The sequence below is a fragment of the Lissotriton vulgaris genome, chromosome 9, assembly GCF_964263255.1.
Source record: "Lissotriton vulgaris chromosome 9, aLisVul1.2, whole genome shotgun sequence".
NCBI lineage: Eukaryota > Metazoa > Chordata > Amphibia > Caudata > Salamandridae > Lissotriton > Lissotriton vulgaris.
In genome coordinates this window covers 1067008280-1067031001 of record NC_141697.1, presented here as the reverse complement: position 1 = coordinate 1067031001, position 22722 = coordinate 1067008280, and positions in this window count along the sequence as shown.

The window sequence follows — 22722 nt, the reverse complement described above, 5'->3', positions numbered from 1 at the left end:
CTGTGACGGTGTCTGTTCATCTATGGGCGGGGACCTGCGGCGATGTCGCACTCCCTCCAGAGATCTGGTATGCTCGATGATGTCTTGCTTCGCCTGTGACGCTGTCTGTTCTTCTATGGGCGGGGACCTGCGGCGATGTCGCACTGTGGACCAGTCCGGCCGGGCAGGGATCCTCATCACGATGGGGGGTCTCGAGGGACTGGTCGGCGGCAAGAACGGCAATGCGGAGCAGCTGGGCCACTTCCCTGTAGGAGCGCACCACCCTGCGCTTGGTCTCCCATGCAAAGATGAGCGCAAATGGATGCCCCCATTGGTAAGGGATTTCCAGACTTCGCAGTTTTTCGGTGTTGGGTTTGAAAGCTCGCGTCTCCGCCGCGTGTTGGGTGCCACATCTTGAAAGATCTGAATCTGATGACCCTCATATGTGAGATCCGGCTTGGCACGCGCCACTTTAAGATGGCCTCCTTTTCCATGAAGAAGTGAACCCTGGTGAGGATGTCCGGCAGGACTCTCGGGTGCCCAGCCCGGCCTGACACCCGATGAGCCGGATCCAGAGTTGGCAGCAAGGCATCTTCTTCCCCCAGAACTCATGTAAGAGCTGCACCACGTAGTTGAGGGCGTCTTTCCCCTCCGCTCCGAGTGGAAGCCCCGGGATGCGGAGGTTGATTCTACGGCTCCGATTTTCCAAATCCTCTTGCTTTACTTGCAATTCGATGTTCTGTTCTTCAAGGGCGGTCAGGCGCTGCCATATCTGCTCCTGCTCCTCCGTGCAAGTGTCCACGGTCCTTTTGAGGCCATCAACTCGGTCTCCCAGATCCATCACCTCCTTCCTCAGTTCTTTGACGCAAGAGTGCACTTCAGTGCATAGAGAGCCTATCTCAATCTTTAGGTCTGCCTTAAAAGAGGTCATGAACGCCTGTGTGACCGGAAGCGACTCTCCCCCTGATGCCGGGCCAGAGTCAGTCGGGGCCTTTGTAGCCGCCTTGCTCCATATAGCTGTCACAGAAGTATCTTTGGGGGTTGCCCTCGGTGCGTCTTTGCCCCCCTTAGAGTGGGTCATCCTTGGGCATGGTGCACTCCGCAGCAGGGCCGCCTCCCAGGACACCAACAGCCCACCGCAGCATCAACCCAAGGAGACAGCAGCGCTGAGCGGCCAAAGACACTATCCACGTAAGTCCCCAGCTGGCCAAGGCTCCACCAGCTAGAGGTATTACAGGTAAGACCCCCAGCACCCCCAACAGACCCCAGACAAGAGTCCTCAATGCCCAGTCGTTTGTATGCGGGGAACCAGTGCATCTGGGCTCCCCCTACTCCAGCTCTGGCCGACTCAGAACTCTCCTTCCCAGGGCCGCAAGGACAGCACAGAGGCCTCAATGCTTATTCGCCAGGCGTCCCACTGCACACTGCCAGCGGGAGAGCCGCAGAGACACCGAGCCCAAGGGGACTACTGCGACACCAGGGTCCGTTCCACTCTCCACGTTACTGTGAACACACAGGTCACCAAGGCGGCAGCTCACCCCCATTCAGCAGTTCATGGGGCCAGAAGCAACCCCCCGTACTCCAGCCCACCCGGGTTAAACAGGCCTTGTTAAGGTCCTCTGCCTATGTCACAGTCAAAACGGCCACCAGCAGACAGGCAGGTCACCCGAGGTGTGCGCTGGGCCTTTCCGCACAGGGCCTGTCCTCAGCCCCCACTCACCCCCAGCAGCACAGGCAGCAGCCATTCCGGCCCTCAGGAGTGAAAAGCCTTGGGGAGAGCAGCATGTAAGGGTCTTTCTCACCAGGCTCGTCAGTAACCAGTAAAAATTCCCCAGTAGGCGGGTGGGCTCCAGAATATCACCTGCGGCCCCAGCAAGGATCAGCAGCCAGTCCCAGGGGGCCTCACTCACCGCCTGACATGCTCCAGCTCACTGTTCCTCAGGCAACCAGGACCTCCCACTACAAGACGGCCACGGCCGTCAAAGCAAAATGGCGGGCCGCCCCAACTCCGCGGGCGAAGAAGATGGGCGAGTCCGCCGGCCTCCAATCCAAAGTTCCTCAGTCTGCCGCCAATGCAGGAGCCCCTGCCGCCACCTCGTACCACTCCTAGCCGCCTGCTTCTCAGCGCCAGCAGACGTTGGCCCTCCACTGCTCCTGGGAGGCTCCTGCACCGCTCCATCGTCTCCCGCACTTCTCCGGCATCTCCCGCACCGCTCTGCCGGCTCTCCCCAGACCCGCTGCCAGAGACTGCCTCACCTCCGCAGCCCCTCCGCACTCTGGACAGGACCGGACCAGCACTCTCTCCACCCGGACACCCCCTCTGGTGTCCCTCTCCACGGTCCACTTGTCAGTAGGGCCCCGGACGACCCAGGCCACACCAGGCACAGGCAGGCTGCAGGACCACAAGATGGCTGTTGGGTCTCACAAGGAGCCATCACACGCTCCAGGCAGGACAGGTTTCCGTGCCAAGCAGTGGTTACAGTAGCCTTCAAACAGGTCCCCAGTACTTCCACCTGTCCGGGGGCTCAGTCCGCGCCCCCCAAAAACCACCAGGCTGCTTAAAATACGCTTAAGGCGTTGGTGGCAGGCCAGAGCTCTACAGACTTGCGTCTCACTCCATTGTCGGTCAGGCCACGCCCCCTTATTCCTACTTTTAAAAGATAAAACTAGCAAAGTCATCTTACCTCATAGTTACATTTCAACTGACCTGCTTATTAAAAGAGCTTCGGGGAATGGCAATTTCTTTTCTCTGGGCTGTTAAATCAAGCCTCGAAAACAAGATGATAAAATTCACATATTTTATTAGTTGCATCATTTAAATGGGCATTATTAGCCTGTTCTCCAGGAAGTACTTACATCACAAACTCCACTGCATCCCATGAAAAACAGTGACCATTATAGCAAATGCAAGGTCTGTGTTTTATGTAATTTTTTGAAAAATACATAAACATCCTTCCAATTTCACCCCATCTTATGCATTTACTGCCATGTTTGACAATATTTTTGCCCCAAGCATGTAGGCAGTACCCCTTTCCCTTTCTGAAGACCAAAGGAAGGTGGATTGATTTGTTAGACAGGCTTATCAGCATGGCTGAAGACACCATTGCTGCTGAGAACAGATACAGACACTACATATGTCTACCTTTGCTGTTCCTACAATGTATGAGGGTTAGAGCAAAGCCATCTAAGAAATTCTCATGGTCTCCTTTAGTTCTAAGATTAGCTTAGTTGGAGAAAGGAAGGGAGGGGTTGGAGTATCAAAGCAGAAACATTCTGAGTTGGTGTTATAGTGTTTCAATATTTTTGACTTTTCTGTTTGTTCACCACTACTATATATATTACATGCACTAGGATAGATTTTGATTTGAATAAAGGCACATGTTTACTACTTTTGGTACATATAAACTTAGGGCATGATTCACAAAGGTACTCATGCACCTTGCCATTCACCATTTACATCCACTTACACACTCACTCAGTCACCCATACAGCCACTCTCTTAACCCCTCTCTTGCTCATACAGCCACTGACACAGCCACTCGCTCACTAATACAAAACCTTACGCAACCACAGCCACACACACACTCACACACAGAGATATACAGGTACACAGACACTCTCATATTCTATGTTTTAAAATAGAATCACTCATTAGTAGTTCACAAACTAAACTAATCTAACTTTTGCAATACCTTAGTATAAATGTTTAACACTCACAATCACTGGATGATGTCATGAGTGATGTCATTTGAGATGTCATCAGTAATGTCACAGACCATGTTATGAATGATGTAATATGTGAGGTCATAAGCAGTGCATTGAGGGGGTGTAATTTTTTTAAGTTTTTTTAAAGTATTATTTTTATTTGCATTTCAGTGAAAAAAAATCATGCCTTATACAATAAACTGTAGCTGATGGTGCAAGTGTACCTAGTTTGTACACTTCGCTAATCATTCGTCTCTCACCCCACTCCCTTCCCACCCCCCTGCTCTGGTCCCCTAATGAGTGAGTTTCACATTTCAATACAGTATAATGGTGAAAACAGCGCAAAAGCTCCTGGCAATCGAGGGTCCCCGACTGATGGAGCGAGTGCACCTAGTTCATACACTTCGCCAATCATTTGACTCTCACCACCCTCCGTTCCCAACCCCCTGCTCAGTTCTGCTAATGAGTGAGTTTCACATTTCAATACAGTATTATGGTGAAAACAGGGCAAGTGCACCTGGCAATCGAGGGCCCCCCAATCTCATCCAGGAGTTACCGGTCTTATGTGTCTGTTCCAAAACAATACATCAGACTCAGCTGGAGCACATGATCCCACAGCCTATGGTGGAAGTTAATCCAGTGGTGTCAGTAATTCAGTGAGCATCGCTGCCCCTGCTCTCATGTCCTCCTCAAGCCTCTTGTCCCTTTTTGTTAGCTTCATATGACACCCCTCCACATTAATCCATTCCGCCATGTCTTTCAGCCAGTCATCTTTTTGTGGGCTTCGAGCAGACAACCACCCATAGCGTTTCTACGTTTAGCCAGTGCTAACCCGATGATGTGGAATTTCCTATTCAACTTTTTTCCTTACAAAAAGGGAATCAGCCCAAAAGACATTGGGACATCTCCCTGTGGACCTCCCACCATGTGACCAGATGGAGCCTATGGGCCATAGATCCCCAAAATACATCTAAATCTCGGCACCTTCAGAGCATGTGTAGGAAATCTGATCCCTGCATCTGGGGCAACTGGATGATTTCTCAGGGTTTATGCAGTGAAGCCGCTTGGGCATCAGGTACACTTGATGTTTTATATTCTATTGGAGTAGTTTAAATCGGACATTGGTGGAGCTGGACTTGAGCCTTTATGTATAAGTTCCAAAGTTTGTGTTTGTCTAGAGGCACCTCCAATTAGGATTCCTATTTATTCTGTACTGGGAGCACTTTATTTTGCCTCTTTCTGACCTCTATTTTGCCTCTTTCTGCTAGTATCTGACCTTTATTCCTGCTTTTTCTGCTCGTTTTCCACCTTTATTTTGCCTCTTACTGCTCATTGCTGACCTTTATTTAGCCTCTTTCTGCTTGTTTCTGGCCTTTATTTTTCCTCTTTCTGCTTGTTTCTGCCCTTTATTTTCCCTCTTTCTGCTCTTTTCTGACCTTTATTTTGCCTTTTCTGACCTCTAATTTGCCCCTTTCTGCTAGTATCTGACCTTTATTCTACCTCTTTTTGCTTGTTTCTCACCTTTATGTTGCCTCTTACTGCTCGTTGCGAACCTTTTTTTTGCCTCTTTCTGATCGTCTCTCAACTTTATTTTGCCTATCTCTATTCATTCCTGACCTTTATTCTGTCTCTTGCTGCTCGTTTCTGGCCTTTATTTTGCCTTTCTGCTCCTTTCTGACCTTTATTTTGCTTTTCTGTTTGTTTCTCACCTGTATTTAGCTTCTTTCTGCTTGTTGCTAATCTTTTGTTGCCTCTTTCTGCTTGTTGTTTACCTTTATTCTGCCTCCTTCTGCTGGTTTCTGAACTTGAGTTATGCCTCTTTCTTCTCGTTTCTCACCTTTATCTTACCTCTTTCCGCTCATTGCTGACCTTTATTCTGCCTCGTTCTGCTTTTTTCTGAACTCTATTCTGCTTCTGTCTTACATTTATTTTGCCTCTGTCTGCTTGACCTGGGAACGTGGGTGAGCCTTAAGGCCCCCGCCGTCTCAGGCAGCTTCACGTCTTCTGCAGAAGCGGCATTGCTCTCACATGAAAGAAGTTGCTGGATATTTGGTGGTAAGGGTGTTTTTAGGGTTTAGAGGTGGGTAGGGGTATACAGTGGGAAGGGTGTTTTTAGCGTTTAAGAGTGGATAAGGGCATTGGGTGGTAAGGGTCTTTTTAGGATTTTTTAGTTGGTAAGGGTTTTGGGTGGTAAGGGCAGTTTTAGGGTTTAAGGTTGGTAAAGGTATTAGGTGGTAAGGGTGTTTTAAGGATTTAGAAGTGGGTACGGGTATTGGGTGGTGAGGATATTTTAGGGTTTAGGGGTAGGTAGGAGTACAAGGTTATAAGCGTGTTTTTAGGGTTTAGGGGTGGGTAAGCGTATTGGGTGGTAAGGTTGTTTTTAGGGTTTAGAGGTGGATAGAGGTCTAGTACGGCAAGGGTGTTTTTAGGGTTTAGGGTGGGTAAGGGTATAGGGTGTTTTTTGGTTGTAGGAGTATTGGGTAGTAAGTGTGCTGTTAGGGTTTAAGGGCCTGATTTTGAGTTTGGCGGTGTGGAGAGGGGCTGACAGGCTGCCGCCCTGCTCTTACACTACCAAACCCAAGTGCACACAGCCTGCCAGATTACAACTTTTACAGGCACTGGCGGATGGTTCTTTGGTGTTCCCACAGCGTTGCCTATGAAATAGGCACCACAATGAGGACATCAAAGGCGGTACCTGCAAAGTATGGACTGGTGCAGTCCACGACAGGCAGGTACTGGGGTGCATTCACTCAGAGGGGCATAAAATGTGCACCCCTTCATGCACCCCATGGCCCTGAGGCAACAGGGGACCTTGTCGGGCCCCCTTGTTTCCTCTCTGCCATGGTTTTCACGGAGTAGGAACCGCCATGAAAACCATGGCAGAGAATAAACTAAATTACCCTTTATGCACTCTGAACCGGACGGGGAGATAGACAACAGGAAAAAGAACTGGCGTGACCCTTATCAAAGGGGGTCATACAAGTATGAACACATTATGATTCTTGACATTATGAAGAATGATGTGTAGAAATACTTACAGGGTAATATTCGAATTTTGAGTTCAGCTCGTATGAATGGTGCAATTGAGAAATGTTTAAGACAAGTGAAGAACATACTCTTGATTAATAACTGTGCTGTATTATCACAGATATACTAAATTAGAAATAGAAGCAACAAGATTAGAGAGATTTTGTTGACCTACGCAGAGTAATGTGAAAGCCCTGAAAAAGCACAATGTGCGCGAAACATATGTTGAAGAAACTGGTCGACTTTGCAGGGTTTATTGCCAGACCCGATAGCCGTTCAAAAGTGGCGAATATGGCAGGGAGCGGAGCGTTGTCAGTAGTCAGATCACGTAAATATAAGAGGATATCATCCGCATAGATAGATATCAGATGCTGTACTCCATTGACAGAGATGCCCAGGCGGCCCGCTGACATCCTGAGGGCCAGGGCCAAGGGCTCAAGTGCGAGCACGAACAACAATGGGGACAGGGGGCATCTCTGTCTCGTGCCGCTGTGAACTGTGTATTGGTCAGAAATATAGCGGCCGGTGCGGGCCCTGGCTGTTGGAGACGTGTACAATAGGCAAACCCACTTAAGGAAGTTATCCGGATCGCTTCAATGACTCAAACATGAATTCCGAAGATAAGGAATCTAATGCTTGTCTAAGATCTAACGCTATACATCCCTCGTGGGGTAGCCGTCATTATAGAGTGTAATCGCCGAGTGTTCAGAGAAGTGATGCGGTCTGGGAGGAATCCACACTGATCCCCGTGAAAAAGTGTGGGAAGGTGTAACTGTATATGGTTAGCGAGGGCCTTATTTAAACTCTTATACTCAGTGGAGAGCAAAGAGAGAGGTCTATAGTTGGACATATCTACCGCGTCGCATCCCGGCTTAGGTATGGACGTAACCAACGCCTACATGGTGGAATCAGGCAGACGGCCAGTCTCAAATGCCACCTTGTAAACTGCCTCCAACTCAGGTTCCAGGGGCTCTGAGTAAGTAAGGTAAAATACTATGGGGAGGCCGTCCATCCCAGGGGTCTTATTATGATTCAGACCTTTAATTGGTACCGTTATATCTTGTTGGGTAATGGGGCCGTCAATGTCTTTCTGTATATCGTCCGGTAGCACAGAGAAAGGAAGATCCTGTAGGAACTCGACAATTAAGGCGTCGGTGCAGAGCAGGAATTCGATGGAGAAATATCGAGGGACATTAATATCACCGCAGAAATATCGTCTGGAAGAAATATCGATAACAAAAATATAGATGACAAGAATATCGACTGACAGGTAAGTAATATCAATTACAAAAATAGAGTTGTAATAAATATCGTTTACAAAAATATTGTTTACAAATATATCGATTTATTAATAATGTTATGTATTTTAGTGTTTTCCATAAGAATTGTTTGTCATTTTATTATATGTTTTAGAATGTTTCTAGTTATTATTTTATTTTAAGTTTAATTTTGTGTTATTAGTTCTGTGGCGGGTTGTGGGTTTATAGGGGAAAAGGGTGGAAAGAAATTTAATTATATAAAATTGATTGAATAATTAATGTGTTAATGTATTAATTAGTAATTAATTGTTAATTATTTTTAATTAGTCAATTAGTAATTAAATATGTTAATTGTTTAATTAATGTTAGGTGTGTGTTGTGGTATTTGTATGTGTTCATGGTGATTAATTAATTTTTATTGATTAATTATTAAATATTTTAAAATTAATTACCATTAATTATTCAGTAATTAGTTATTGTAATTGTGTAATTAATTTTAGGTGTGTGTTGTGGTGTTTTAATGTGTAAATGGTGTGCAAGCTGGTAAGTAATTCATTTTTTATTGATCAGTTAATTCATATTAATACAATAATTTTCATTAATTAATTAGTAAATATTAAACGTAATTGTGTAATTCATTTTAGGTGAGTGTTGTGGATATTATAGTGTGCTAAATAATATGTAATTAATTTTTTTTATTATCTTTGTTAATAATAATATATTTACATTTATATAATAATTATGTTAAAATTGGAAATTAAATTTAATAAAAATGTTGATAGTTTTGTTTTTTATTGTTTTGGGATCCTGCGCTTTCCCTACTGTTGCACACACTGGAGTGGGAATATTAATTTCACCCCTACGCTATCCAGCACTTTCCCTACTGCTGAACTCACTGGAGTGGGAATATGAATTTTTACCCCTACGCTATCCAGCTCTTTCCCTACTGTTGCACTCTCTGGAGTGGGAATAGTAATTTTTACCCCTACGCTATCCAGCGCTTTCCGTACTGTTGCACTCACTGGAGTGGGAATAGTAAATGTTACCCCTCCGCTATCCAGCGCTTTCCCTACTGTTGCATTCACTGGAGTGGGAATAGTAATTTTTACCCCTTCGCTATCCAGCGCTTTCTCTACTGTTGCACTCACTGGAGTGGGAACAGTCATTTTTACCCCTACGCTATCCAGCTCTTTCCCTACTGTTGCACTCTCTGGAGTGGGAATAGTAATTTTTACCCCTACGCTATCCAGCGCTTTCCGTACTGTTGCACTCACTGGAGTGGAAATAGTAAATTTTACCCCTCCGCTATCCAGCGCTGTCCCTACTGTTGCACTCACTGGAGTGGGAATAGGGGATAATAATCTTTATTGCGTGATTTAAGAATAAACCATTGCAAATACAAAACATTTAAAAGGTTCAAGATTGCATTTAGAATGTTAAATTCATTAAAAGTCAGTATGTATAGATGATAACAAATGAGGCTTCCATTTTAAAAAGTCATATTCATAAAAAGCCAGCAACAGCAAGTAAAATTTGGCAGCATTATTCCAATGGGGGATCGCAAACTCTGGGCAGCTCAGTAAGTTTTTTTGCAGCGCGCTCCATGAATCTTACTAGGGCACAATTTAATTTAGTGTTCCTAGGGTCGAAACAGGCCAAAACTGCTGCTCTGCAGCTTCTAATCATGTTTCTATTCCAATGCTGCTTAAGTAGGACCCGTCTCTCTGTCAATAGTAGAGGGCACAGGCATATGATGTGTATAATGTCTTCATTGTGGGTCCCACAAAGTCGGCATTGAACTTTTCCATGTTCTCTTTTCCATTTTGGCCAATGAGTCAACAGGTTAATAACTCCCAGTCTCAGTTTTAAAAAACTTAGTTTCGTCCGAGCACTGAACGATATAGTAAGGTACGGCTGTGGAATTAGCAAGGCATAGGATTGAAGGGTCATCCACCCATGACTTCTTTTTGCAAGGCTGGCTTTGTCTTCCACTATTGATAATTGTTTGGTGCTGATTTTCGCTAGCCTTTTGAATTCCATCTGACTAGCGTGCAAGTTCCAGAGGTCATTTAGGCACAGGGTTTTTAAGCCGTTTGACCAGTATTCATGTCCTGCTCGCCATGAGTTGTTATCAATGCTGGCCCACAAATGGTATCCTAAACTTCCCTCCTTTGATAACCTCAATTTGTGACAGCACACGAGGAAAGACATGGCTCTGGCCAATCGTTGTTTGCAGATGCCAAGTTCCAACCTAATTTGTGCCGGTGATGTATGGTTTGGTCATTTGAACACAGACCTGTAGATCTTGGTAATTATTTTGTCTAGATGGTCACTGTCCAATCCTTTTAATGCTTCGCTTCCGTAAGTTAAGGTAGGAATGATTTTTGCCTGAGCCACCTGTAGTGTGGGTGCAAGAGTAGGGCCTTGTAGTTTCTTTTGAATTAGTCCGATTGCAAAAGCGAGTGCCGTACCCTTCCTTTTTTGCTCTTCTAGGTGGGATTTGTATTTTCCATTGTTGTTGAAAGTGACTCCAAGGTACCTTTGGCAATTTGATTCGACAATGCTTTCATTGTTCAAAGCCCAAGACAGTTTCTTAACTTTCCTTGAGTGCACCGCTAAAATTTTCGTCTTCCTGTTGTTGATGCGGAGCTCATTATCGTTAGAGTAGTCGGAAGTAGCATCCAGAAGTCTTTGCATTCCGATCTTTGTTTTACTTAACAGTACCACATCATCAGCATATAATAGATTTGTCAGCGGCAAGCCAGATAATTTGGGAGCGTGGGAGTTGACCTTATTAAGAGCTTCAGGGAGGTCAGCTAAGAATAGATTAAAAAGAGTCGGGGCCAAGACACAACCCTGTTTGAGGCCTTTTTCCGTCGCAATCGGGCGAGACAATCTTGAGCCGTCCCCGATCTTAATTCTAACCCATGTGTCCTGGTGTAGGAGTTGTATGGCTCTTAGGAGGGCCTCTGGAATGTTAAGTATGGACAACTTCAGCCAGAGTTTGCTTCTGGAGTGGGAATAGTAATTTTTACCCCTACGCTATCCAGCGCTTTCTCTACTGTTGCACTCACTGGAGTGGGAGCAGTCATTTTTACCCCTACGCTATCCAGCTCTTTCCCTACATTTGCACTCACTGGAGTTGGAATAGTAAATTTCACCCCTACGCTATCCAGTGCTTTCCCTACTATTGCACTCACTGGAGTGGGAATAGTAATTGTTACCCCTACTAAGTATGGGCGGAAAATCCGTTAGGCTCGCGGATTTTGCGGATTTTTGGTAAATTCGCAATCCGCGAGATTTGCGAATTTCCCGCAAAATCCGCAAATTCGCACGCAGGGGATTTTTGTTTTTCTTGGTGATACAATTTTGCGGCGCGCTGCGTTGGTGATACAATTTTGCGGCGCGCGGCGTTTATCATCGTTTGCCGAGTTGTTTTTCTCGATAGTTTGCGAGTGCCATTTTGGATCTTGCTGCGGGATCCCGCGGGAATTTGGCGAGCGCGATTACGTCATCGCGGCTTGCCAACTTGCACAGCGAGAGTTTGTCAACGCGAGTACGGCGAGATCACGTCTCGCGGTACTTCGCAATTGCGAGATTTGAGATGCGGCGAGCAGTAACAATCTCGCACAAGCGAAAATATAAAATTTGCAATTCTGCACAAGAAATCCACCAGCAAGCAGCATAAACCTTCTTGAAATGATGATTTTTATCTGAATAACTTCTTAGGTTGACATTTGCCTGCACTTTTTTTAGTGAGGAGTCCATTTTGGGGAGGGGGGAGGGGGGTGGGAGGAAGGAAGTGCCCCACAGTCTTCAACTTCCTGTTCCTGTCCAGCAGGCTCCTCCCAGTGCTTTGTCCATCTCCTGGTCACTTTTCATTTGGATCTGGAGCTGGAAGGATTACTTTTTGTGGATGCTGCTGGATATTTGGATTTGAGGCCTTTTTGACTTTCTTTGGATCACTGTTGGATTAGAAATTTTACAAGTAAGTTTGTTTGGGGCATTACAGTTGCTGCAACTACAATTTTGGAATTTCCGATTTTTGGGCTGTTTTGGGGCCTTTTGCCCAGGGGTACTCAGTGGTGGGTGGACTGAGTCTTTCTGTGGGGTGTCTTGAACTTAAACATCATGGAGGGCATGGATGGAATGGGATTGTGCTGATTTTTCAGTGATTTTCGATTTTTGGGGGTGTTCATGGGAGGGACAGGCCATGTGGCCGGGGGCCATTTTGAGTGCTGCTACAGGGCCTGGCCATGTGCAGGGAGGCAAGTGGCCATTTTGAATGTAGGCATTGTTGTTAGGCCTGCAACCATATAGCCTACTTTTCAACCTTTATGCCCAGGGGTAGTGAGTCTTGCATGGGCCTAGTCTTTCTGTGGGTTGTCTTGAATTTAAACATCATGGAGGGCATGGATGGAATGGGATTGTGCTGATTTTTCAGTGATTTTCGTTTTTTGGGGCTGTACTTGTGGCCTTTTCACCAGGGGTATTGAGTCTTGCATGGGCCTAGTCTTTCTGTGGGGTGTCTTGAACTTAAACATCATGGAGGGCATGGATGGAATGGGATTGTGCTGATTTTTCAGTGATTTTCTTTTTTTGGGGCTGTACTTGTGGCCTTTTCACTAGGGGTATTTGAGTCTTGCATGGGCCTAGTCTTTCTGTGGGGTGTCTTGAACTTAAACATCATGGAGGGCATGGATGGAATAGGATTGTGCTGATTTTTCAGTGATTTCCGATTTTTGGGGGTGTTCATGGGGAGGGACAGGCCATGTGGCTGGGGGCCATTTTGAGTGCTGCTACATGGCCTGGCCATGTGCAGGGAGGCAAGTGGCCATTTTGAATGTAGGCATTGTTGTTAGGCCTGCAACCATTTTGCCTACTTTTCAACCTTTATGCCCAGGGGTAGTGAGTCCTGCATGGGCATAGTCTTTCTGTGGGTTGTCTTGAATTTAAACATCATGGAGGGCATGGATGGAATGGGATTGTGCTGATTTTTCAGTGATTTTCGTTTTTTGGGGCTGTACTTGTGGCCTTTTCACCAGGGGTATTGAGTCTTGCATGGGCCTAGTCTTTCTGTGGGGTGTCTTGAACTTAAACATCATGGAGGGCATGGATGGAATGGGATTGTGCTGATTTTTCAGTGATTTTCGTTTTTTGGGGGTGTTCATGGGGAGGGACAGGCCATGTGGCTGGGGGCCATTTTGATTGCTGCTACAGGGCCTGGCCATGTGCAGGGAGGCAAGTGGCCATTTTGAATGCAGGCATTGTTGTTAGGCCTGCAACCATTTTGCCTACTTTTCAACCTTTATGCCCAGGGGTAGTGAGTTTTGCATGGCCCTAGTCTTTCTGTGGGGTGTCTTGAATTTAAACATCATGGAGGGCATGGATGGAATGGGATTGTGCTGATTTTTCAGTGATTTTCGTTTTTGGGGGCTGTACTTGTGGCCTTTTCACTAGGGGTATTTGAGTCTAGGATGGGCCTAGTCTTTCTGTGGGGTGTCTTTAACTTAAACATCATGGAGGGCATGGATGTAATGGGATTGTGCTGATTTTTCAGTGATTTTCGATTTTTGGGGGGTTCATGGGGAGGGACAGGCCATGTGGCTGGGGGCCATTTTGAGTGCTGCTACAGGCCCTGGCCATGTGCTGGCAGGCAAGTGGCCATTTTGAATGCAGGCTTTGTTGTTAGGCCTCCAACCATTTTGCCTACTTTTCAACCTTTATTTATGCCAGGGGTAGTGAGTCTTGCATGGGCCTAGTATTTCTGTGGGTTGTCTTGAATTTAAACATCATGGAGGCCATAGATGAATTGGGATTGTGCTGATTTTTCTGTGTTTTTCGATTTTTTTTTTTTGTAAAATTTTGTGTTTTTCGATTTTTGACCTGTTGTTGGGGCCTTGACCAGGGGTAGTGAGTGGTGCATGGGGCCTAGTCTTTCTGTGGGCTGTCTTGAATTTAAACATCATGGATGGAATGGGATTGTGCTGATTTTGCAGTGTTTTTCGATTTTTGGGGGTGTTCATGGGGAGGGACATGCCATGTGGCTGGTGGCCATTTTGAGTGCAGCTACAGGCACTTGCCATGTGCTGGCAGGCAAGTGGCCATTTTGAATGCAGGCTTTGTTGTTAGGCCTCCAACCATTTTGCCTACTTTTCAACCTTTATTTATGCCAGGGGTAGTGAGTCTTGCATGGGCCTAGTATTTCTGTGGGTTGTCTTGAATTTAAACATCATGGAGGCCATAGATGAATTGGGATTGTGCTGATTTTTCTGTGTTTTTCGATTTTTTTTTGTGTAAAATTTTGTGTTTTTCGATTTTTGACCTGTTGTTGGGGCCTTGACCAGGGGTAGTGAGTGGTGCATGGGGCCTAGTCTTTCTGTGGGCTGTCTTGAATTTAAACATCATGGATGGAATGGGATTGTGCTGATTTTGCAGTGTTTTTCGATTTTTGGGGGTGTTCATGGGGAGGGACATGCCATGTGGCTGGTGGCCATTTTGAGTGCAGCTACAGGCACTGGCCATGTGCTGGCAGGCAAGTGGCCATTTTGAATGCAGGCTTTGTTGTTAGGCCTCCAACCATTTTGCCTACTTTTCAACCTTTATTTATGCCAGGGGTAGTGAGTCTTGCATGGGCCTAGTATTTCTGTGGGTTGTCTTGAATTTAAACATCATGGAGGCCATAGATGAATTGGGATTGTGCTGATTTTTCTGTGTTTTTCGATTTTTTTTTGTGTAAAATTTTGTGTTTTTCGATTTTTGACCTGTTGTTGGGGCCTTGACCAGGGGTAGTGAGTGGTGCATGGGGCCTAGTCTTTCTGTGGGCTGTCTTGAATTTAAACATCATGGATGGAATGGGATTGTGCTGATTTTGCAGTGTTTTTCGATTTTTGGGGGTGTTCATGGGGAGGGACATGCCATGTGGCTGGTGGCCATTTTGAGTGCAGCTACAGGCACTGGCCATGTGCTGGCAGGCAAGTGGCCATTTTGAATGCAGGCTTTGTTGTTAGGCCTCCAACCATTTTGCCTACTTTTCAACCTTTATTTATGCCAGGGGTAGTGAGTCTTGCATGGGCCTAGTATTTCTGTGGGTTGTCTTGAATTTAAACATCATGGAGGCCATAGATGAATTGGGATTGTGCTGATTTTTCTGTGTTTTTCGATTTTTTTTTGTGTAAAATTTTGTGTTTTTCGATTTTTGACCTGTTGTTGGGGCCTTGACCAGGGGTAGTGAGTGGTGCATGGGGCCTAGTCTTTCTGTGGGCTGTCTTGAATTTAAACATCATGGATGGAATGGGATTGTGCTGATTTTGCAGTGTTTTTCGATTTTTGGGGGTGTTCATGGGGAGGGACATGCCATGTGGCTGGTGGCCATTTTGAGTGCAGCTACAGGCACTGGCCATGTGCTGGCAGGCAAGTGGCCATTTTGAATGCAGGCTTTGTTGTTAGGCCTCCAACCATTTTGCCTACTTTTCAACCTTTATTTATGCCAGGGGTAGTGAGTCTTGCATGGGCCTAGTATTTCTGTGGGTTGTCTTGAATTTAAACATCATGGAGGCCATAGATGAATTGGGATTGTGCTGATTTTTCTGTGTTTTTCGAATTTTTTTTTTTGTACAATTTTGTGTTTTTCGATTTTTGACCTGTTGTTGGGGCCTTTTCACCAGGGGTATTTGAGTCTAGCATGGGCCTAGTCTTTCTGTGGGCTGTCTTGAATTTAAACATCATGGAGGCCATGGATGGAATAGGATTGTGCTGATTTAGCAGTGTTTTTCGATTTTTGGGGGTGTTCATGGGGAGGGACATGCCATGAGGCTGGTGGCCATTTTGAGTGCAGCTACAGGCACTGGCCATGTGCTTGGCAGGCAAGTGGCCATTTTGAATGCAGGCTTTGTTGTTAGGCCTCCAACCATTTTGCCTACTTTTCAACCTTTATTTATGCCCAGGGGTAGTGAGTCTTGCATGGGCCTAGTCTTTCTGTGGGTTGTCTTGAATTTAAACATTATGGAGGGCATGGATGGATTGGGATTGTGCTGATTTTGCAGTGTTTTTCGATTTTTTTGTGCTCTATAACTGAACTGATGTTCCTCTGTCTTCCATTTTTTTTAGGTGCACAAGACTCAAGAGAACCACCAGTGCCAGGAAGAAGTCCTGCAGCGGTGTGTGTGTGCAGCATAACGTCACGCGACGTCACGTCTGGCCTCAGACAACTCTACAATTCGTGCAACTGCGGCCTGCTGTCTGACCTGCTCTGAAGAAGATGGCCCCGCCCCCAAAGAAAGTTCTCCGTAGCTCCTCTAGCAAGAAAGTTGCTAGTAAGGAGCAGAAGAAGCAAGTTACCAAGGAGGCTGGTGTGTCACCCGCCACTTTTTTTGGGAGCAAAAGAAAAAGTACGCCTGCAGCAGCAGGATCTGCTGGGGACCAACCTGAGAGCAGCACCCCTGCTCCATTGGGTTCAGTGCCTCCACCACCACGCCAACTTAAGTCAAAGCCCTTGAGTGCTTCAGAGGCAGTCAGTGTACTTCTCCAATCACCATCGACCAGTGATGTTGGCTCATCGCAAGAAAGTAGCAGCAATGTCCCTGAATCAACACAGGTTGTTGTAACTCATCTGACAAGTGTTGAACAACCACAGCCGCAACAACAACACCATGTGCAAGTACACGCCCAAGTACATGTGGAAGGAGAGGCAGCAAAAGGAGATGCGCAAGCAAAGGTGCATGGACGTTCACAAGTGCCCACAATAGTTGTTCCTCCCGAAGTAGGGGCACATTTGGAAATCGACAATGAAGCTGAGGTATCATTGGAAGCCACTCCTCCTGATGATCATTCATTGTCTTCCACATCCCTAGCAAGGAAAAGATCAAGGGGGGTGTCTACATCTTCTTCAAGCCCACCTCGTTCTGGTGCAAGTGATCTGTCTTGGGAACCACGACAACTGCGGTCTGACAGTGAGGCAGAGGCACACCATGATCTGCCACCGGTACCTAAGCGTAAAAGGAAGGTCGTCCAAAAACTCAAACCTATGGAGTGTGATGAGGCTCAACAAGAAGTGACAGATACTGCTGGTGATGAAGCCTCTCACGATGACGACGAGGCAGTCATCACAAAGGTCACTGCAGCCCCACCGGGCATGCAGCAAAGAGACATTTTGACCCTATCCCGAGAAGCTGCTGAGCGTGATGATGATGTCGGCGAGGAGGCAATGGAAATGGAATCATTAGATTTGGAGTTAAGTAGTACACCAAAACCTACCGCTTCCATATTTCTTCCTCGCAAGAAGGTACCCACCTCGTCCTCGACCTCAATTCGTGGTGGTGAAAGTGCAAAACGTACTGAAGTTCGGCAATCCACATCCTCCACTTCATCTGTCATTAGCAGCAGGACCACCACCACCAGTATCGACGCCTCCTCCGGCGGCGGCCCCCGAAGACATTTCAAGTCTCCAGTTTGGGACTTCTTTAGTGTTTGCCCAAAAAAGGCAAACGTAGCCATTTGTAGCCTTTGTAAGCTTCGATATAGTCGTGGTAAGCTTGGTTCTAACTATGGTACCGGAGGCCAGAGAGGTCATCTTGAGAGAAGGCACCCTCTCGAATGGTTTCCGCACCTAGAGGCGGTCAAGAAAGCCGGAATTGCACGTAATGAAAACGTTGATTTGTCATCTGCTGATGACGAGGAGGTAGAAGAAGACGATCCAAACACTTCACTTACACCCAGTTCCCATGTCAGCAGCACACCCCATGGGAGCCACACTAAGAGTGTGGGAGAGAGTGAGACATCAATGCGGAAAAGTTCATCAGCGAGCGTAACTGGGTCGAAGAGATCATCATCCCGTAAATCATTGGTCCAGGGCAACATTAAAAAGATGTTGTTTACAGAAGCGCAATATGAACGCAACCACCCAATGACCCGTCTGTATAACACTAAGCTGGCTAAAATGCTAGCTCTGGACCTTCTCCCTTTTTCTTTTGTCGAAGGGGTTGGTTTTCTAGAATTAGTGGCAGTGCTCTGCCCTAAATGGAAGGTTCCTAGCCGGTTCTATTTTGCCCGAGTTGCGGTTCCAGCACTACATGAAGATGTTCTGAAGGCGATTGGGGCAGCTTTGCAGAAGAGTGCTGTTCACACTATACATCTGACAACAGACATGTGGACCAGTGGCGCAGGCGCTGATTACATGTGCATCACTGCACACTGGGTCTCTTTTTCAGGGGCTAAAGCAAAGCTAAACGCAGGTTTTGACGCGGACATTGTTTTTAAAGCTGCTCGGAAACATGCAACACTAGCCATGTTTGGTTTGGAGAAACGTCACACAGCAGAAAACATTTTGGATGTCTTTAACACAAAGGTCCTTAACTGGCTGTCCCCAAAAAAACGCCAGGTTGGTTATGTTTCCACGGACAATGGCGCCAATATAGTTAAGGCCATGAGGCTGGGTGACTATTTCAGAGTGCTGTGTTTGGCGCACTGTATAAACCTGGTTGTCCAAAAATTCTTGGGTAATAAAGGCAGTGCAGCGTACAGAGTATTGGACACCTGCCGAAAAATGTGCAACCATTTCAGCCATTCTTTTAAGGCCCGGAAGCAGCTAAGGAGCCTGCTATATCAACGTCAAATGCCAGTGAAAGCACTCATCCAGGAGGTGGTAATACGTTGGAACTCAACCTTCTACATGCTTGAGCGTCTGTATGAGCAGTATACGGTACTCAATCAATATTTCTTTACAGAGGGTACAGAGGACCTGAGGATGGGTGCGGCGCAATGGAACAAAGTTCAAAGCCTGACACGCATGCTTCGTCCTTTTGAGTTCTTCACGCGTGCAGTCAGCAAGGAGGACTGTAATTTGGGAAAAGCTATCCCATTGTTGTACATGCTGGAGCACCAACTGAAGGAGGTGTGTTCTGTGTTTGAAAAAGATGTAAAAAAGAAAGACTCTTTTGTTCTGGCTGCGAAATTATTAGAGCTCCTACAAGGTGATGAACGTCTTAAAATGATCCACTCAGAAGAGCATTACATTTGTGCTACTATTCTGGATCCACGCTACAAATAGGCGCTGGCAGGCCAAGCATTCTTTCCTTTTGATGATGAACATGTTCCAAAGTACAAACTTTGGCTAGCCTTGTCAGCCAAGAGGTTTGAAAGAGAACGGCAGAAAATTGAAGGAAATGGCAGTACATCAGCAGGCCATCCCCAGTCAAAACAATCCACTTCTGCCCCTGTGGCTGTGGCACAAGTGACCTCTCAACCGTTAAAGACACCGGGAACCGGATCATCTGCACCAGACACAACAGAAACATTGGAGGCTGAAGAGGATTGGCTAGCTTGGCTTGGGTTTGGTTCTCAAAAGGTCAGAGGCACAGCAACAGCTAAGCAAAGTGGAGGAACCTTGGATGAGGACCTTGAGTCGATGGTGAAGGACTATCTGAATGGCTCAACAGAGGTCTATGTTAATGCTGACCCATTGGCGTATTGGTATGGGAAAAAAGAATTGTGGCCACAGCTCACCAACCTGGCTTTAAACTACTTGTCTTGCCCACTCGCAAGTGTATCTTCTGAACGTGTTTTCAGTGCTGCTGGTGGCATTGTAACTTCCAAACGGAGCCGCCTCTCGCCCAAAAATGTGGAGAGGTTAACAATGATCAAGATGAATCAGCACCTCATACCACCAGATTTCAGAGTACGAGAAAGCGCGCCAGGTGAAGACGAGGTGGCCAGCAACATAGATGAGGGAATTTCTACTCTGTCAGGTGACACTGAGCTCACCCTGCCTGAATTCGCAGAGTATGATGACGAAGCCTTATTCTTATTCCTGGACCGTGATACCGAGCCCTGAAAATGAGACAACAAATCAATAACTTTCTTTTTCGTCCTTATTCACTTTTATTCCTGTGTGTCTGTCTTTCTTTGTTGTGCACAGTTAATATATTTCAAACTTTAATCAGATGATCACAAAAACAAGCCCATCAGCAGAACTGTCTTCACTGATTTGCTAATTGATTTGAAGGTGCGGCAGTCTGCATTCCTCAGGTTCACAAGTTCAGAAGAACATGCTCCTCTATCCTCCTCCTCCAGACTCCTATTTCCATCAAAGCAGAGGGCTGGTTTACGCCCAATGAAGAAAGACTCAGCACTTGTGGGGGTGTTGTTCTACCTCTTTGCAGGTGAGTTGACGGCTCTGGGACCATTGTTGGGAAGCTCTAATACCGGATAAAAGTGGTTTGGACCCAATCCGAGGCGCAAATTTTTTAGTGTTTTTGCTGACTTGCTTGCCTTTGAGGTGCTCTTAGGAGGGGTTCCGTCTGTTTGTGGGTGAGTTTTGGGGTCTGTCAGCACTGCTGGGACACTCTAATCTTGATTGCATTTGCTTTTCAGGAAATCCGTGGTGGCAACCCCGACTTATGGCCTAGCTACGCAGCGCGTTTTGACCGAAGGCCGAGAAATATTGTAAGTAGGAGATGTTGGTTTTGGCCTGTTTGGGGGTGGTATGTTTTTTCGCGGGTGGGTTGGCGGGTCTTGGGGCATTCCTGGGAAGGTCTAATACCGGGTAGAAGTGGTTGGGACAAAATCCACGCCGATTTTTTTTGTTGCTATTTCTGACATTTTGCTCAATGTAGCGATTTCGGGGGCCTGTTTCGGGGGCTTCCTGGTGTTTGTGGGTGAGTTTCGGGGTCTGGGAGCACTGCTGGGACACTCTAATCTTGATTGCATTTGCTTTTCAGGAAATCCGTGGTGGCAAACCGGACCTATGGCCTAGCTACGCAGCGCGTTTGGACCGAAGGCCGAGAAATATTGTAAGTAGGAGATGTTGCTTTTGGCCTGTTTGGGGGTGTTATGCTTTTTGGCGGGTGGGTTGGCGGGTCTTGGGGCATTCCTGGGAAGGTCTAATACCAGGTAGAAGTGGTTGGGACAAAATCCACGCCGATTTTTTTGTTGCTATTTCTGACATTTTGCTCAATGTAGCGTTTTCGGGGGTCTGTTTGGGGGGCTTCCTGGTGTTTGTGGGTGGGTTTCGGGGTCTGGGAGCACTGCTGGGACACTCTAATCTTGATTGCATTTGCTTTTCAGGAAATCCGTGGTGGCAAACCGGACCTATGGCCTAGCTACGCAGCCCGTTTGGACCGAAGGCCGAGAAATATTGCGAGTATGAGATGTTGCTTTTGGCCTGTTTGGGGGTGTTATGCTTCTTGGCGGGTGGGTTGGCGGGTCTTGGGGCATTCCTGGGAAGGTCTAATACCGGGTAGAAGTGGTTGGGACAAAATCCTCGCGGAAAAGCCTTTTGGCACTTTTTGTAACTTAGGGTTCGTTAGGGTTAGCCCTAGCAGCAGGATTGTATGTGTTTCGGGCTGTTCTACATTTTTGCAACTGAGTTCTGGGGTCTTAGAGCACTCGTGAGAATGTGTAATTTTGGTTGAAAGTCATTTGAAGAAAATCCATGGTGGGAAAGGGGGGATTTGGCATAGTTAAAGAAAGCCTTTGCCACTATTCTTAACTTAGGGTTCGTTAGGGTTAGCAGTATTTCTATTGCATGTGTTTGGGTGGGGGGGTTTTCGAGTCTTGGAGCGATGCTGGCTATGGATACTTTTGCTTGGTTGCTTGCAAGTGGTTTGAATGCAATCCACGGTGGGTAAGGGGTACTTGGGCCTACTTTTACTTTCAAAGTACGTTTTGTCACCAGTTTTCTGCTAGGCCTCGTTTTTTTAGATTTGATTGGGGCCGGTCTTCTACATTTTTGCGACTGGCTTTAGTAAGGGTCTGGGTGGGAGCACTGCTGGGAAGATCTAATTTTGTTCTAAAACACAGTTTACAGGACACCTAGCTTGAGGGGAAAGATCCGCTACATTAATTTGCCCATACTTATTTATCCTTCAAAAGGTGACTCAGACAGAGTACGCACTTTCAAAAATATTGTACTGTCTACTAGGAAAATCAAAGTGTGACTTTTTGCACTCCACAGCCTACATACCTTATATTTATTTATCAGTGGTGTTGTAATATTATATCACTTCCTGTTTTTCATTGAATAATTACAGGCCGGGTTTCAGTCTGTGCAACGGGGAAAAAAGGATGGAGTCAGGCGAGCCACAATTCAGCATCAGGCAGGCAGTGGACAGGGTGTCTTCTGGTGACCAACATCGAGGGACGAAGCGTCGGCTGCAATGGAGGAGTGCCGCTAATAAGAGGATTTTTTTTCTGCAGGCAACTTACTTACCAAATTCAACAGGACAACTACAACAACATACAGATACAGTATCCTTTGTCTTTTTCTCTGACTGTGACTGCATTTCTTGGATCTCTCTCTGCTTCTAAATTGATCCCTTAACACATCACTTAGTCCACTCCACTATCACATCTGCACCACACATAGTCATTTGTAAGTTCTCCTACGTAATTCGCAAGTCGCAGCACGCCACAGCCCGTAGAGGACTGGGATGGCCCCAATGATGAAGCATGTCACCAAGGGGCAACCCTGGTGAGTGAGGGGACACCTAGAAAAAGAGCAATTTCTCCTTTTCTATCTACTATACCTTCCAGACCCACCCCATTGAGTGTTGTGAATGGATTTATAGTGACCAGCAAGGCTCTCAGGTATCTGGCAACAGAGACCTTATGTTGAATATAGTTATCAATAATTCCACACACGCCCTGTACTGTCGCATTCTTTCTTCCACAGTTGTCGAAAGTACTACTTACTTTTCACTGACATGCATGCAGTAGTGCATGCACTTTCAAAGATTGATGTATAGGTTTGTACCCA